The 16,473-nt window shown below is 43.4% G+C and overlaps 1 pseudogene; it reads left to right on the forward strand.

The window, feature by feature from the left end:
- The first annotated feature begins 7,029 nt into the window (after positions 1 to 7,029).
- On the forward strand, positions 7,030 to 15,538 carry LOC135556685 (tripartite motif-containing protein 16-like; annotated as a pseudogene).
- The last annotated feature ends 935 nt before the right edge of the window (positions 15,539 to 16,473 follow it).

Below are 16,473 nucleotides of genomic sequence, written 5' to 3' on the forward strand. Positions count from 1 at the left end.
AGAGCCTGGAGGTACTGCGGTGCCGTTCCCCTCACAGCTCCGTAGGCAAGCACCATGGTCTTGTAGCGGATGCGAGCTTCAACTGGAAGCCAGTGGAGAGAGCGGAGGAGCGGGGTGACGTGAGAGAACTTGGGAAGGTTGAACACCAGACGGGCTGCGGCGTTCTGGATGAGTTGTAGGGGTTTAATGGCACAGGCAGGGAGCCCAGCCAACAGCGAGTTGCAGTAATCCAGACGGGAGATGACAAGTGCCTGGATTAGGACCTGCGCCGCTTCCTGTGTGAGGCAGGGTCGTACTCTGCGGATGTTGTAGAGCATGAACCTACAGGAACGGGCCACCGCCTTGATGTTAGTTGAGAACGACAGGGTGTTGTCCAGGATCACGCCAAGGTTCTTAGCGCTCTGGGAGGAGGACACAATGGAGTTGTCAACCGTGATGGCGAGATCATGGAACGGGCAGTCCTTCCCCGGGAGGAAGAGCAGCTCCGTCTTGCCGAGGTTCAGCTTGAGGTGGTGATCCGTCATCCACACTGATATGTCTGCCAGACATGCAGAGATGTGATTCGCCACCTGGTCATCAGAAGGGGGAAAGGAGAAGATTAATTGTGTGTCGTCTGCATAGCAATGATAGGAGAGACCATGTGAGGTTATGACAGAGCCAAGTGACTTGGTGTATAGCGAGAATAGGAGAGGGCCTAGAACAGAGCCCTGGGGGACACCAGTGGTGAGAGCGCGTGGCGAGGAGACAGATTCTCGCCACGCCACCTGGTAGGAGCGACCGGTCAGGTAGGATGCAATCCAAGCGTGGGCCGCGCCGGAGATGCCCAACTCGGAGAGGGTGGAGAGGAGGATCTGATGGTTCACAGTATCGAAGGCAGCCGATAGGTCTAGAAGGATGAGAGCAGAGGAGAGAGAGTTAGCTTTAGCAGTGCGGAGCGCATCCGTGATACAGAGAAGAGCAGTCTCAGTTGAATGACTAGTCTTGAAACCTGACTGATTTGGATCAAGAAGGTCATTCTGAGAGAGATAGCGGGAGAGCTGGCCAAGGACGGCACGTTCAAGAGTTGGAGAGAAAAGAAAGAAGGGATACTGGTCTGTAGTTGTTGACATCGGAGGGATCGAGTGTAGGTTTTTTCAGAAGGGGTGCAACTCTCGCTCTCTTGAAGACGGAAGGGACGTAGCCAGCGGTCAGGGATGAGTTGATGAGCGAGGTGAGGTAAGGGAGAAGGTCTCCGGAAATGGTCTGGAGAAGAGAGGAGGGGATAGGGTCAAGCGGGCAGGTTGTTGGGCGGCCGGCCGTCACAAGAAGCGAGATTTCATCTGGAGAGAGAGGGGAGAAAGAGGTCAGAGCACAGGGTAGGGCAGTGTGAGCAGAACCAGCGGTGTCGTTTGACTTAGCAAACGAGGATCGGATGTCGTCGACCTTCTTTTCAAAATGGTTGACGAAGTCATCTGCAGAGAGGGAGGAGGGGGGAGGGGGAGGAGGATTCAGGAGGGAGGAGAAGGTGGCAAAGAGCTTCCTAGGGTTAGAGGCAGATGCTTGGAATTTAGAGTGGAAGAAAGTGGCTTTAGCAGCAGAGACAGAGGAGGAAAATGTAGAGAGGAGGGAGTGAAAGGATGCCAGGTCCGCAGGGAGGCGAGTTTTCCTCCATTTCCGCTCGGCTGCCCGGAGCACTGTTCTGTGAGCTCGCAATGAGTCGTCGAGCCACGGAGCGGGAGGGAGGACCGAGCCGGCCTGGAGGATAGGGGACATAGAGAGTCAAAGGATGCAGAAAGGGAAGAGAGGAGGGTTGAGGAGGCAGAATCAGGAGATAGGTTGGAGAAGGTATGAGCAGAGGGAAGAGATGATAGGATGGAAGAGGAGAGAGTAGCGGGGGAGAGAGAGCGAAGGTTGGGACGGCGCGATACCATCCGAATAGGGGCAGTGTGGGAAGTGTTGAGAGCGAGAGGGAAAAGGATACAAGGTAGTGGTCGGAGACTTGGAGGGGAGTTGCAATGAGGTTAGTGGAAGAACAGCATCTAGTAAAGATGAGGTCGAGCGTATTGCCTGCCTTGTGAGTAGGGGGGGAAGGTGAGAGGGTGAGGTCAAAAGAGGAGAGGAGTGGAAAGAAGGAGGCAGAGAGGAATGAGTCAAAGGTAGACGTGGGGAGGTTAAAGCTTACCATTTATCTACTACCATTTGACTTTTGTGTTAAACACTTAGTTGTTTGTAATCTAGTGGTTAAGAGCGTTAGGCAGTAACAGTAACAGGTTCACCTAGTCGAATCTCCAAGCCGACTAGGTGAAAAATCTAGTCTAATTTGCCTTTTTTAGTCACTTTTTTAGTCACTTAACCCTTGTGACTAAAAACCCTTAACCCTTGTGGCTCTGGATAAGAGTGTCTGCTAAATGACTCACGGAAACGTAAACTCGGCCTCTGTGAAAGGGCAGCAGGTAGACTAGTGGTTAGAGCATTGGGATTGTAACTGAAAGGTTACAAATATATATAATTAACTAAATGTATTTGTATGTATTTGTATGTACATCTCCTATCACCACAGAAGGGCCAACCTCCAACTCCCTCAAACCACTGTCATCAGCAAGCTTTCCAACTGTCCAACCAAAACCACTACCTTGTCTACTAGTATATTCCCAACAGTCATCTAGAACAGTAGCAGTGGGATGCTCAACCTCACAGCCTTTCAACCCAATAAGCTAATGACAATTTATTACGTCGTATATCCAAATGCATCTCACCTGCCTTCACTAGTCAGACACATACAGATGTTGATTTAAATGCACCAATACATGTCCTTAAAGCTGTATACTGGATTCTGTCCAGCTTCTGAAGACAAGTCTTTGCTGCTGTTCCATAAACTATACACCAGTAATCAACTGTTGTCCTGATCAGAGCTCTATAAATATCCATCAACGATTGTCCGTCAGCACCCCATTCATAACCAGAGACCCACACAACCAACTACCATGAAAGTGATTGAATGAGAGAGAAAGAGACATTGTTACAACAATTTGTAAGTCGCTCTGGATAAGAGCGTCTGCTAAATGACTTAAATGTAAATGTAAATGTATTGTCTGAAAGGGGTCCAGACAGCCTGTTCCCAACATTGGGGTCAGTGGGATTGGAGAGGGGCCCCTCTCCCTCTCTCTCTGACTGGAAGAGAGAAGTGAAATGGTGTGTCTCCTCTGGTCAACAATACTCACCTTGAGAGACTCCACAGCCTGTTGGAGCTCCTTCAGCTCCTTCTCTCTTTCCTGGAATCTCTGCTGGACCTTCTGCTGACTCATCCCCAGCTGCCTCTGTGGAGAATCACTCTTCAATGAGCTATCAAGCTTTATTTGTCTAGTAGATCAATAGTATAGTAATGTGACATAGGGCCCATAGAGAGGATTGATAGAAAAATTAAATATTTATCTAATTTATTTGATATTAATAGTAAACAATTATACAATTATCTAAGAGTAAGACTGGCCTGCTAAGGCTAAGGTTTATTGTGTCCACTCTATCTTCCTTCAGCTAGTCTGGGTTTTACTAGATATAGTCTGGGTGAGGAGGACATGGGTTTTACTGGAGATAGTCTGGGTGAGGAGGACATGGGTTTTACTAGAGAGAGCTTGAAGCTGACAATTTTGATTTGATTTGTATATCTTTTAGTCCCCATTTGGACTAATCTTCCAAGAGTCCTTAAACATTCAAATACAATTTATAATACAAACACACTTTCACATATAACACACTATTACAAACATACATAATACTCGCATAATGACCCAATAAATACTCAATCTAAAAAATACTGATTCTTCATCTACTATAATCCCACAACATTTCTATATACTATATTTAAATTGTTTTCAAATAATGTTTAAATGTATATATTGAAAGGTTTCTAGTTTGCTCAGTTACTTTATTCAATTTCTGTATTGCTCTAAATCTAAATGTTCTTTTGCCTATTTCTCTTTTCTGTCTGGATAACGCATAGATGGTGGACAATCTATTCCTAGTATTTACGGAATGTCTGTCTCTTACCAACTGAATACCATTGTGAATAGAACTTGGCCGTTTTAAATGATGTAGATTATAAAATAAAATAAGCATGTTTTTTTCAATTACCTTGTCGATTGATGACCAACCAAGAACACTGCGCATGACTGCAACAGAAGAACCATATCTCCACCTTAAAACAACCCTTGCTGCTTTATTCTGTGCATTCTACAGTCTCCTAACTTCACTTGATGATGCATTTCCCCAGACCACCGAATAGTAGTTCACCTGACTCTCAATTAATGCTTGTGTTATTTGCTGAAGAATTTTTCCTGGTAAATATTTAGCTATCCTTCTGATTGTGCATGCTGTTTTAATATATATATATATTTTTTTTACATAGATTAGTTATTTGAGACGACCATGATAAGCAGTTGTCTAGCTGAACTCACAATACTTTGGTTTCTGCCACTTCTTCAATTTGTACTCCTCCCATACTTAATTGTATCCCATGTTGTTTTGGCCTTTTCCTAGTTGAACAGACCAACATAACTTTGGTTTTCTTGGTGTTTAAAGCAAGTTTGTTTTGGCAAACCCACTTCCTGATATTCTCCAAATCTCCTTGTAAAGCCTGCTGTACCTGTTGAATCGATTGTCTTGCTGCATAAATTGTAGTATCATCTGCAAATATAGTAGATTGAGTTTCAACCATGGCATAGGGAAGGTAGTTGGTATATATTAAATAAAGAAGTGGGCCAAGGCAGTTGCCCTGCGGTATTCCACAGTTTAACACATTAGGGGAAGAAAATGAACCATTGATATAGGTGGACTGTTTCCTGTCAGTTAGATATGACTGTACCCAATTCAATGCTACCTCCTTAAAACCATAATGCATTCATTTTGTCAAAATTATTTAATGCTCCTCTAAATCAAATGCTGCACTGAAATCTAAAAATAGTACACCTACAAATGTGCCATTATCCATAGCATTGAGCCACTGATCAGTCATGTCAACAAATGCAGTGGTCGTGGAATGGTTTTTGCGATAAGCATGCTGATTGGCTGTAATCAGATCATTCTTTTCCATGTACTCCCACATTTGTCTACTCACAATACCCTCCAATATCTTACTGAGTGTAGGGAGTAGACTAATTGGTTGACTATTAGCAGGAGTAATGGGTTCTTTGCTGTCTTTCGGAATAGGACAGTTTGGCATGCTTCCATACATTTGCAAACATTCCCTTTTCCAGTGACCAATTAAATATGTATCTCAGTGGAACTGCAATCTGTGGAGCAGCACAGCGAAGCAAAAAATTGATAGAAGCAAGGAATTGTCCATAAAACCATAACCTGTAGATTTACCACCAGGTAATGACTTCAATAGGTTTAACACCTCCTCCACTGACACCGTTTGTAGACAATTGATCGATGTCCTGGTGATAAAAACCAAACAGCCACATTCCAGTCTATGATTAATGATGCATTTGAGACAAATGTCTCCGGTCTGACTGGGCCTGTATTCTATAGATAAGATTGTGTGTGTGACTCGAGATAGAGAGAACCTGAAAGTACCGAATTTCCATAACACTATCAAACTGTATTTGTCCTGTTGATCAATAGTATAGTCATGTGACATAGGGCCCATAGAGAGGAAGGTCTACGATCTTGATGGTCCCTTTACAATATAATGTTGATTTGTTGCTATTTGAATGATTATAGTTTTAACAGTCGGAGTAAATGTATCAAGGAGTTGAGACTGAACTTTGGACTCATTAAAGGCCATTCAGAATGATAATGGTGTTTGACTTTAACAATGGTGATACATTTGGAGAATCTGGGTTAACATAATCAAGGTTGTGTCCATATTTGATCTGCTGAGGATCAATTTCATTTGAATTCTCTCATATTCAAACAGCCTTAGTTCCTACTGTATCTTTAATTATTTGTTTATCAGACAGTCACCAACAAGTTGTTCTGGTCTGGGGTAAAGTCATTTTCTCTGCTTTATCCCCTTTCCGATTGTTTGGTGCATCCGGGAAAAAAGCTTGTCCGGAGAAGATAAGGTGAGCGCTACCATCAGTCCTGTGTCATGCCAACAGTAAAGCATCCTGAGACCATTCATGTGTGGGGTCGCTTCTCAGCCAAGGGAGTGGGCTCACTCACAACTTTGCCTAAGAACACAGCTATGAATAAAGAATGGTACCAACATATCCTCCGAGAACAACTTCTCCCAACCATCCAGGAACAGTTTGGTGATGAATAATGCCTTTTCCAGCATGATGGAGCACCTTGCCATAAGGCAAAAGTGATAACTAAGTGGCTCGGGGAACAAAACATCGATATTTTGGGTCCATGGCCAGGAAACTCCCAATACCTTAATCCTATTGAGAACTTGTGGTCGATCCTCAAGAGGCAGGTGGACAAACAAAATCCCACAAATTCTGACAAACTCCAAGTATTGATTATGCAAAAATGGGCTTCCATCAGTCAGGATGTGGCCCAGAAGTTAATTGACAGCATGCATCCAGAAGGTTCATTATTTGATGTATTCTATATTACATTTAACCAGGAACAAAACTGTCTCACTCTCTCGAACCTCTCAGTCCTTCTAATCCCTCCCCCTCTCAAATTAATTCAAGGGTCTTTATTGGAATGGGAATCACTCTGACCTCTACCACCTCTAAAAATGTTATCTTACCTTTATTTAACTAGGCAAGTCAGTTAAGAACAAATTGTTATTTTCAAAGGCAGCCTAGAAACAGTGGGTTAACTGCCTGTTCAGGGGCAGAAAAACATATTTATACCTCGTCAGGTTGGGGGTTTGAACTTGCAACCTTCTGGTTACTAGTCCAACGCTCTAACCACTAGACTAACCTGCCACCCCTCTACCCCCTCCCTCCCTCCCTCCCTAACTCACTCACCTCTCTAACCCCACCCCTATGGCAGAACCAGGAAGTCCCTCCCCCTCCCACAAACTCTCTTCAGAGGAAATAAAACTGACCTGAGTCTCTGTCTCATCTGTCTGTGTGAGAGTGAACAACCATCCAAATGGCTCAACAAGGAATTCTGCTGGACCAGGACCAGTTCTGTTGTTCTGTCTGTCTGGAGCTACTGAAGGAGCCGGTCACTACTGCCTGTGGACACAGTTACTGTAGAATCTGTATTGAGGACTGCTGGGATAACAACGTTCTGAGAGGGGTCTATAGCTGTCCTCAGTGCAGAGAGACCTTCACTCCAAGGCCTACTCTAAGGAAAAATAACATGTTGGCTGAGGTGGTGGAGGAACTGAAGAAGACAGGACTCCAGGCTGCTCCCCCTCCTGCTCTGTGCTATGCTGGACCTGGAGATGTGGCGTGTGATATCTGCAGAGGGACCAGAAAACAGAAAGCCCTCATGTCCTGTCTGGCGTGTCTGGCCTCTTACTGTGAAACTCACCTCCAACCTCACTATGAATCTCCTACTTTCAAGAAGCACAAGCTGGTCAGAGCCACCGCAAAACTACAGGAGAAGATCTGCTCTCATCATGACAAACTGCTGGAGGTTTTCTGTCGTACCGATCAGCAGTGTATCTGTTATCAGTGTGTGATGGAACAACATAAAGGCCATGATACAGTGTCAGCTGCAGCAGAGAGGACTGAGAAACAGGTAAGACCAGAACAACTTGTTGGTGACTGTCTGATAAACAAGGAATTAAAGATACAGTAGGAACTAAGACTGTTTGAATATGAGGTCATTCAAATTAAATTGATCCACAGCAGATCAAATATGGACACAACCTTGAGTATATAGATATGTTAACCCAGATTCTCCAAATGTATCACCATTTTCTAAAGTCAAACACCATTATCATTCTGAATGACCTTTAATGAGTCCAAAGTTCAGTCTCAACTCCTTGATACATTTACACCGACTGTTAAAACTATAATCATTAAAATAGCAGCAAATCAATATCACAATGTAAAGGGACCATCAAGATTGTAGACCTTCCTCTCTATGGGTCCTATGGCACATGACTATACTATTGATCTATTGAAAAAATACAGCTTGATAGTGTTGTGGAAAGTCAGTACTGAGAGAGACTCGGTCATTTCTTCAAACAACCATCATTATTTAATATCGATGAATTATTGCAATAATGACGCCGTCAATCTAACAGTCTTGACTGTCGGACCGAGTACTTGAATCATTCAGAGAATTCCGGGTCTTCATATACCAAACCTAAAACGGCTTCAACCATGGCTGCCCCCCATACAGATTGGGCACTATAACCCACCCTGTGTTCATCCTGATGTTTATCTACATGGAGAGGTTTTCTACTCCTTCAGGATAAGTTTCCCAGATGAAAGGATCCTATTCTTTCAGGTTCTCTCTATCTCGAGTCACACACATTTACATTACATTTACATTTAAGTCATTTAGCAGACGCTCTTATCCAGAGCGACTTACACACAATCTTATCTATAGAATACAGGCCCAGTCAGACCGGAGACATTTGTCTCACATGCATTTTATCACCAAGACATTGATCAATTGCCAGCTTCAAGCGATCTCTATTAAAACCCATGTCCTCTACACCCAGACTCTAGATCTCTAGTAAACCCAGACTAGCTGCAGGAAGATAGAGTGGACACAATAAAACTCAGCCTTAGCAGGCCAGTCTTACTCTTAGATAATTATATAATTGTTTACTATTAATATCAAATAAATCAGATAAGTATGTAATTTTTCTATCACAATTGTTCTCTATGGGCCCTATGTCACATTACTATACTATTGATCTACTGAACTACTACAGCTTCATAGCTCATTGAAGAGTGATTCTCCACAGAGGCAGCTGGGGATGAGTCAGCAGAAGGTCCAGCAGAGATTCCAGGAGAGAGAGAAGGAGCTGAAGGAGGTCCAACAGGCTGTGGAGTCGTTCAAGGTGAGTTTTGTTGACCAGAGGAGACACACCAGTTCACTTCTCTCCTCCAGGCAGAGAGAGAGGAGAGGGGCCCCTCTCCAATCCCACTGACCCCAATATTGGGAACAGGCTGTCTGGACCCCTTTCAGACAATACACTGCTTAATGTACACAACGGGATATGAACTTAGGTCTACTGTGGGAGAAACCAACATCTTGACTGTTACACCAAGAGGACATTTCCCATTGGGCTGACACTGATTTAGAAGTTGCTTTCGGGCCTACCTCATCACATAGGTCTAGAAGAAAAAGAAACGCACACCTATAAAGACCAGGTGCTGGCTAGCGGAGTAGAAACTTGAAAATAAAAATAAAAGAGAGCCGCACACTCTTGGAGCTCAGATGCAAAAAATGTAATACCAACGTTTCGACAGCCAAGCTGTCTTCATCAGGGTATAATCACAAACACTGCGGGATGACTCGTTTATATAGTGTCAAAGGACACAGGTGTCTGTAATCATGGCCAGGAGTGGCCTAATATCATTGGTTAATAATCAAATATTAAAATGTCATACAAAGAACAGCATACAAACAAATGGATAGCATACGATCATAGATTAATTTGACTATACAAGTTTACACACAATTACAATGGCAAAATCACAATAATCACAAGAATGGCTTCAGATCAAAGTCTACGTTGAGACCGAAGGGCGCAAGGGTCTTTAAATTAAAGATCCAGGCAGCCTCTCGTTTTAACAATAAATTATCAAGGTCACCCCCTCTCCTAGGGAGGGTGACATGTTCGATGCCAATATAACGCAGTGACGAAATCGATTGGCCTGCCTCCAAGAAGTGGGCCGCAACTGGATAAGTCAAGTTTTTACACCTAATGGTGCTACGGTGCTCTGAGATACGTACTTTTAATTCGCGCTTTGTTTTACCTACATAATTTTTACCACAAGGACAAGTTATAAGATAAATAACTGCCTTAGTGAAGCACGTAATAACACCTTTTATTGGGATCGATTTCCCTGTTTGTGGGTGTTTGAAGGATCTACATTTATAAGTGCCATTGCATTGAGCACAGCCATTACATTTGTAATTTCCATCCAGTAGGGGCGCAAATAGACGTTGCTCAGGAATATCTTGGGGTGGTAAATCAGAGTTTACCAATTGGTCTCTGAGATTTCTGCCCCGCGAGAATACGACCAAGGGAAGGTCCGAAAACACATTACCAAGACTATCATCGGATTTTAGGATGTGCCAATGTTTGTGAACAATTCCCTTAATTTGTTCAGAGCACTTTGAATAACGGGTAGTTAGAATGCAAGAATGCGTCTTTTTGCGAGATTTACCTTGAAAAAGGTCATGTCTCGTTTTGTTTTGAATTTTCTCAATGGCAATATTAATCTGATCATTCTTGTAGCCCCTCTCCTTGAACTTTCTTTGCGTCTCAGCCATATTTCTGTCGAAATCGGACTGTTTTTTGCAAATTCTTTTGATTCGACAGAATTGGCTGTAGGGCAAACTGTTTTTCAAGGGAAGTGGGTGACAACTATCAGCCCTCAGCAAACTATTACGATCAGTAGGTGTCCTGTAAAGATCAGTGTATAAAACATTATCTTCACACAAGATCAGAAGATCAAGAAAACTGATTTGACGTGTATCAGATTGCATAGTAAATCTCAGATGCTCAGAACAGGAGTTAAGAAAAGCATGGAACGCCTGCGGCTCTCTTTTATTTTTATTTTCAAGTTTCTACTCCGCTAGCCAGCACCTCGTCTTTATAGGTGTGCGTTTCTTTTTCTTCTAGACCGTTCTGTTACCCAGTAAACAGCACCCTATCGATAAAAAAGCTCTTAAACGATGCCGAATGATAATTCCTTTCCTGACACTGGTCATAGACCCATACAAGATTACTTTGAATATAGCCAAAGGGAGCGTGATAATATCATTATTTCGGAGTCCCTTTTTGACATGCCGGGAGGTAATTCTGACCTCTCTAAAGAACTATTACATTTATCTAAGCGCCAGTGCAGAAGGTGTCGTATGCTGAGGCAGTGAAGAAAGTAGAGGAGGATGGGTCAAGGGTGAAGGATCCTGAGAGGATCCCTGTGAGTAGTAGATCTGTGCAGCACAGAGGGATAGGCCAATGAGTGATATATGCTTCAGTAAGGTTGGCTTTGCCATAACAATGGTTATCAACTGTACCACAGAAATGGAACCTAAATCACAGAATATTGATGTTGCGGTGGCAGCTGCAGAGAAGTATTTGGTCATACGAGATTTGACTTCATAAGAGTTCTAGGGTGTGTTGAGTGGTGGTGTCCCGTCCTCCCAGGTCGTTGTCATGGTGCAGGAGCAGATAGGGTCAAAGTAGTAGGATGGGGTAGTTGGTTTTTAATGACTGTAGGATTAGTTGTCATGGTGCAGGAGAAGATAGGGTCAAAGTAGTGGGATGGGGTAGTGGGTTTTTAATGACTGTAGGGTTAGTTGTCATGGTGCCGGAGAAGATAGGGTCAAAGTAGTGGGATGGGGTAGTGGGTTTTTAATGACTGTAGGGTTAGTTGTCATGGTGCAGGAGAAGATAGGGTCAAAGTAGTGGGATGGTGTCGTTGGCTTTTAATGGCTGTAGGGTTAGTTGTCATGGTGCAGGAGAAGATAGGGTCAAAGTAGTGGGATGGGGTCGTTGGTTTTTAATGACTGTAGGGTTAGTTGAGGATGGTCATCTGAAACAGGGTTAGTTTGGCAGCTGGGGTGAAAGGGGAGCGATTACGATAGAGGAAACCGAGTCTAGATTTAACCTTAGCCTGCAGCTTTGATATGTACTGAGAGAGGGACAGTGTACTGTCTAGTCATACTCCCAAGTACTTGTATGAAGTGACTACCTCCAGCTCTAAACCCTCAGAGGTAGTAATCACACCTGTGGGGGGAGGGGCATTCTTCTTACCAAACCACATGACCTTTGTTTTGGAGGTGTTCACAACAAGGTTAAGAGAAAGCTTGTTGGACAATAAGAAAGCTTTGAACACAAAATCCGGAGAGGGACCAGCTGAGTATAAGACTGTCATCTGCATATAAATAGATGAAAGAGCCTCCTACTGCTTGAGCTATGTTGTTGATGTAAATTGAGAAGAGTGTGTGGCCTAGGACTCAGGGGGCAGAGGATGGGTCTAGCTCTGATACAGGGCAGGCTGCTGGAGGGAGTACCAGGAGGGAAGAGAGTAGGGCAGGGCCAAGTGGAGGTGAGGGTAATGCCTTAGGGATGAGATTGAGTTTTACAAAATGATCAACAGTGTGGAGATGTTTCAGGAGGTATGGGGGCTCAGGGGGGCTGTCTGTACGGCTGGAGAGGAGGGGTTGGATGTACGGTTGGAATGTGGTGCTGGATGGTGTATTGTACTGTGGTGTTGGGTACTGTATAATGTGATTGTGTGGAGGTTGTGGTGGCACACAATATGTTTTTAGGAGGGGGGTGGGTGTTAGTGTAATAAGGATGGCTCATTAAGACAAGTCAGTCTCTCTCTCAATAGCGCTCTGCAGTGAAGGGCAGTGATCAGATATTTACAGAGCTGAGCCGCTCCATTGAGAGAAGGAGCTCTGAGGTGAAGGAGCTGATCAGAGCCCAAGTGAAGGCTCAAGTGAGTCAAGCTGAAGGACTCCTGGAGCAACTGAAGCAGGAGATCGCTGAGCTGAGGAAGAGAAGCACTGAGATGGAGCAGCTCTCACACACAGAGGATCACATCCATTTCCTCCAGGTAACTAAACGGCCTTTATTCATGTGATATGAAATGATCTGAATGCTGAAACTATTCATGTCAATCATTTGGTTCTGTTCTCTCTTTGTCTCTCTATCTCTCTCCAGAGTTATCAGTCTCTCTCCAGTTTAAGTGTATCTTCAGACTTACCCAGCATCGTTGTCTGTCCTCTTCAGTACTTTGGAGATGTGAGTAAGACTGTGTCTGAACTGAGAGAGAAACTAGAAGACTTCCTTAAAGGAGAATGGACCAAGATCTCCACTACAGGTGTGTTGAAAATAATAAGAACATCAACTTTAGACCATTGAAAGTTCCCTACTAGTCATATACATGTGGAATATGGTATGATGATAACATTCCCTCTCTCTGTCAATGTGTTTGTGTGTCTGTAGTGAATATAGTGGATGTTGTACTGCCTCCAGAGCCCAAGACCGGAGAACAGTTGTTACAATGTGAGTCTCTTTATTGTGAAGTAACTAACAGTCTCTTTTCACTGACACTCCTAACAATCCCTCTAGAAATATATAGCAATAGTAGATCTAATCAAAGACTGGGTATCTGACTCCTCATATTTCTCTGATTTGATCTCTGCTGTGCTCTAATCAAAGACAGGGTAGATACAGTATCTGAATAAAATGATTGTTCTAACTCCCCTCATTGGTATCTGCTCTGCTCTTCTCGCAGATTCCTGTCAGCTCACACTGGACCCAAACACAGCAGGCACACGTCTCTCTCTGTCTGAAGGGAACAGAAAGGTGTCCCAAACACGCCAAGACCAACCATATCCTGGTCATCCAGACAGATTCACTAACTACTACCAGGTTCTTTGTAGAGAGGGTCTGTCTGGACGCTGTTACTGGGAGGTGGAGTGGAGTGGGGTGTATGTTATTACAACAGTCTCCTATAAAGACATCAGTAGAACAGAGAGAGGTAATGCATTTGGATACAATGACAAGTCCTGGAGTTTACAGTGCTCTAGTGATGGTTATTATTTCAGACACAATAATGTTGAGACGAAAGCATCAGGCCCTAAGTCCTCCAGAGTAGGAGTGTACCTGGATTACAAGGCAGGTACTCTGTCCTTCTACAGTGTCTCTGACACAATGACCCTCCTCCACAGAGTCCAGACCACATTCACCCAGCCCCTCTATCCTGGGTTTTGGCTATCTGGTACTGCTGAGCTGGTTAAACTGTAGTAGGGTCCACATAGATACTAGTCATGCTGGTGTAGTCTATAGCTGAGCTGATTAAACTGTAGTAGGGTCCATATAGATACTAGTCATGGTGGTGTAGTCTATAGCTGAGCTGGTTAAACTGTAGAAGGGTCCACATAGATACTAGTCATGCTGGTGTAGTCTATAGCTGAGCTGATTAAACTATAGTAGGGTCCACATAGATACTAGTCATGCTGGTGTAGTCTATAGCTGAGCTGATTAAACTATAGTAGGATCCACATAGATACTAGTCATGCTGGTGTAGTCTATAGCTGAGCTGGTTAAACTGTGGTAGGGTCCACATAGATACTAGTCATGTTGGTGTAGTCTATAGCTGAGCTGATTAAACTGTAGTAGGGTCCACATAGATACTAGTCATGCTGGAGTAGTCTATAGCTGAGCTGATTAAACTATAGTAGGGTCCACATAGATACTAGTCATGCTGGTGTAGTCTATAGCTGAGCTGATTAAACTGTAGTAGGGTCCACATAGATACTAGTCATGCTGTTGTAGTCTATAGCTGAGCTGATTAAACTGTAGTAGGGTCCACATAGATACTAGTCATGCTGTTGTAGTCTATAGCTGAGCTGATTAAACTATAGTAGGGTCCACATAGATATTTGTCATGCTGTTATAGTCTATAGCTGAGCTGATTAAACTGTAGAAGGGTACACATAGATACTAGTCATGCTGGAGTAGTCTATAGCTGAGCTGATTAAACTATAGTAGGGTCCACATAGATACTAGTCATGCTGGTGTAGTCTATAGCTGAGCTGATTAAACTGTAGTAGGGTCCACATAGATACTAGTCATGCTGTTGTAGTCTATAGCTGAGCTGATTAAACTATAGTAGGGTCCACATAGATATTTGTCATGCTGTTATAGTCTATAGCTGAGCTGATTAAACTGTAGTAGGGTACACATAGATACTAGTCATGCTGGAGTAGTCTATAGCTGAGCTGATTAAACTATAGTAGGGTCCACATAGATACTAGTCATGCTGGTGTAGTCTATAGCTGAGCTGATTAAACTGTAGTAGGGTCCACATAGATACTAGTCATGCTGGTGTAGTCTATAGCTGAGCTGGTTAAACTGTAGTAGGGTCCACATAGATACTAGTCATGCTGGTGAAGTCTATAGCTGAGCTGATTAAACTGTAGTAGGGTCCACATAGATACTAGTTATGCTGGTGTAGTCTATAACTGAGCTGGTTAAACTGTAGTAGGGTCCACATAGACACTAGTCATGCTGGTGTAGTCTATAGCTGAGCTGATTAAACTGTAGTAGGGTCCATATAGATACTAGTCATGCTGGTGTAGTCTATAGCTGAGCTGGTTAAACTGTAGTAGGGTCCACATAGATACTAGTTATGCTGGTGTAGTCTATAGCTGAGCTGATTAAACTGTAGTAGGGTCCACATAGATACTAGTCATGCTGTTGTAGTCTATAGCTGAGCTGATTAAACTGTAGTAGGGTCCACATAGATACTAGTCATGCTGGTGTAGTCTATAGCTGAGCTGATTAAACTGTAGTACGGTCCACATAGATACTAGTCATGCTGGTGAAGTCTATAGCTGAGCTGATTAAACTGTAGTAGGGTCCACATAGATACTAGTCATGCTGGAGTAGTCTATAGCTGAGCTGATTAAACTATAGTAGGGTCCACATAGATACTAGTCATGCTGGTGTAGTCTATAGCTGGTGTAGCTGGTTAAACTGTAGTAGGGTCCACATAGATACTAGTCATGCTGGTGTAGTCTATAGCTGAGCTGATTAAACTGTAGTAGGGTCCACATAGATACTAGTCATGCTGGTGTAGTCTATAGCTGAGCTGGTTAAACTGTAGTAGGGTCCACATAGATACTAGTCATGCTGGTGTAGTCTATAGCTGAGCTGATTAAACTGTAGTAGGGTCCACATAGATACTAGTCATGCTGGTGTAGTCTATAGCTGAGCTGATTAAACTGTAGTAGGGTCCACATAGATACTAGTCATGCTGGTGTAGTCTATAGCTGAGCTGATTAAACTGTAGTAGGGTCCACATAGATACTAGTCCATAGATACTAGTCATGTGTGTAGTCTATAGCTGAGCTGATTAAACTGTAGTAGGGTCCACATAGATACTAGTCATGCTGTTGTAGTCTATAGCTGAGCTGATTAAACTGTAGTAGGGTAAACATAGATACTAGTCATGATGGTGTAGTCTATAGCTGAGCTGATTAAACTGTAGTAGGGTCCACATAGATACTAGTCATGCTTGTGTAGTCTATAGCTGAGCTGATTAAACTGTAGTAGGGTCCATATAGATACTAGTCATGCTGGTGTAGTCTATAGCTGAGCTGGTTAAACTGTAGTAGGGTCCACATAGATAGCTGAGCTGATTAAACTGTAGTAGGGTCATAGATACTAGTCATGTGTTGTAGTCTATAGCTGAGCTGATTAAACTGTAGTAGGGTCCACATAGATACTAGTCATGCTGGTGTAGTCTATAGCTGAGCTGGTTAAACTGTAGTAGGGTCCACATAGATACTAGTTATGCTGGTGTAGTCTATAGCTGAGCTGATTAAACTGTAGTAGGGTCCACATAGATACTAGTCATGCTGGTGTAGTCTATA

Source organism: Oncorhynchus masou, chromosome 15 (assembly GCF_036934945.1).
Source record: "Oncorhynchus masou masou isolate Uvic2021 chromosome 15, UVic_Omas_1.1, whole genome shotgun sequence".
Classification (NCBI taxonomy): domain Eukaryota; kingdom Metazoa; phylum Chordata; class Actinopteri; order Salmoniformes; family Salmonidae; genus Oncorhynchus; species Oncorhynchus masou.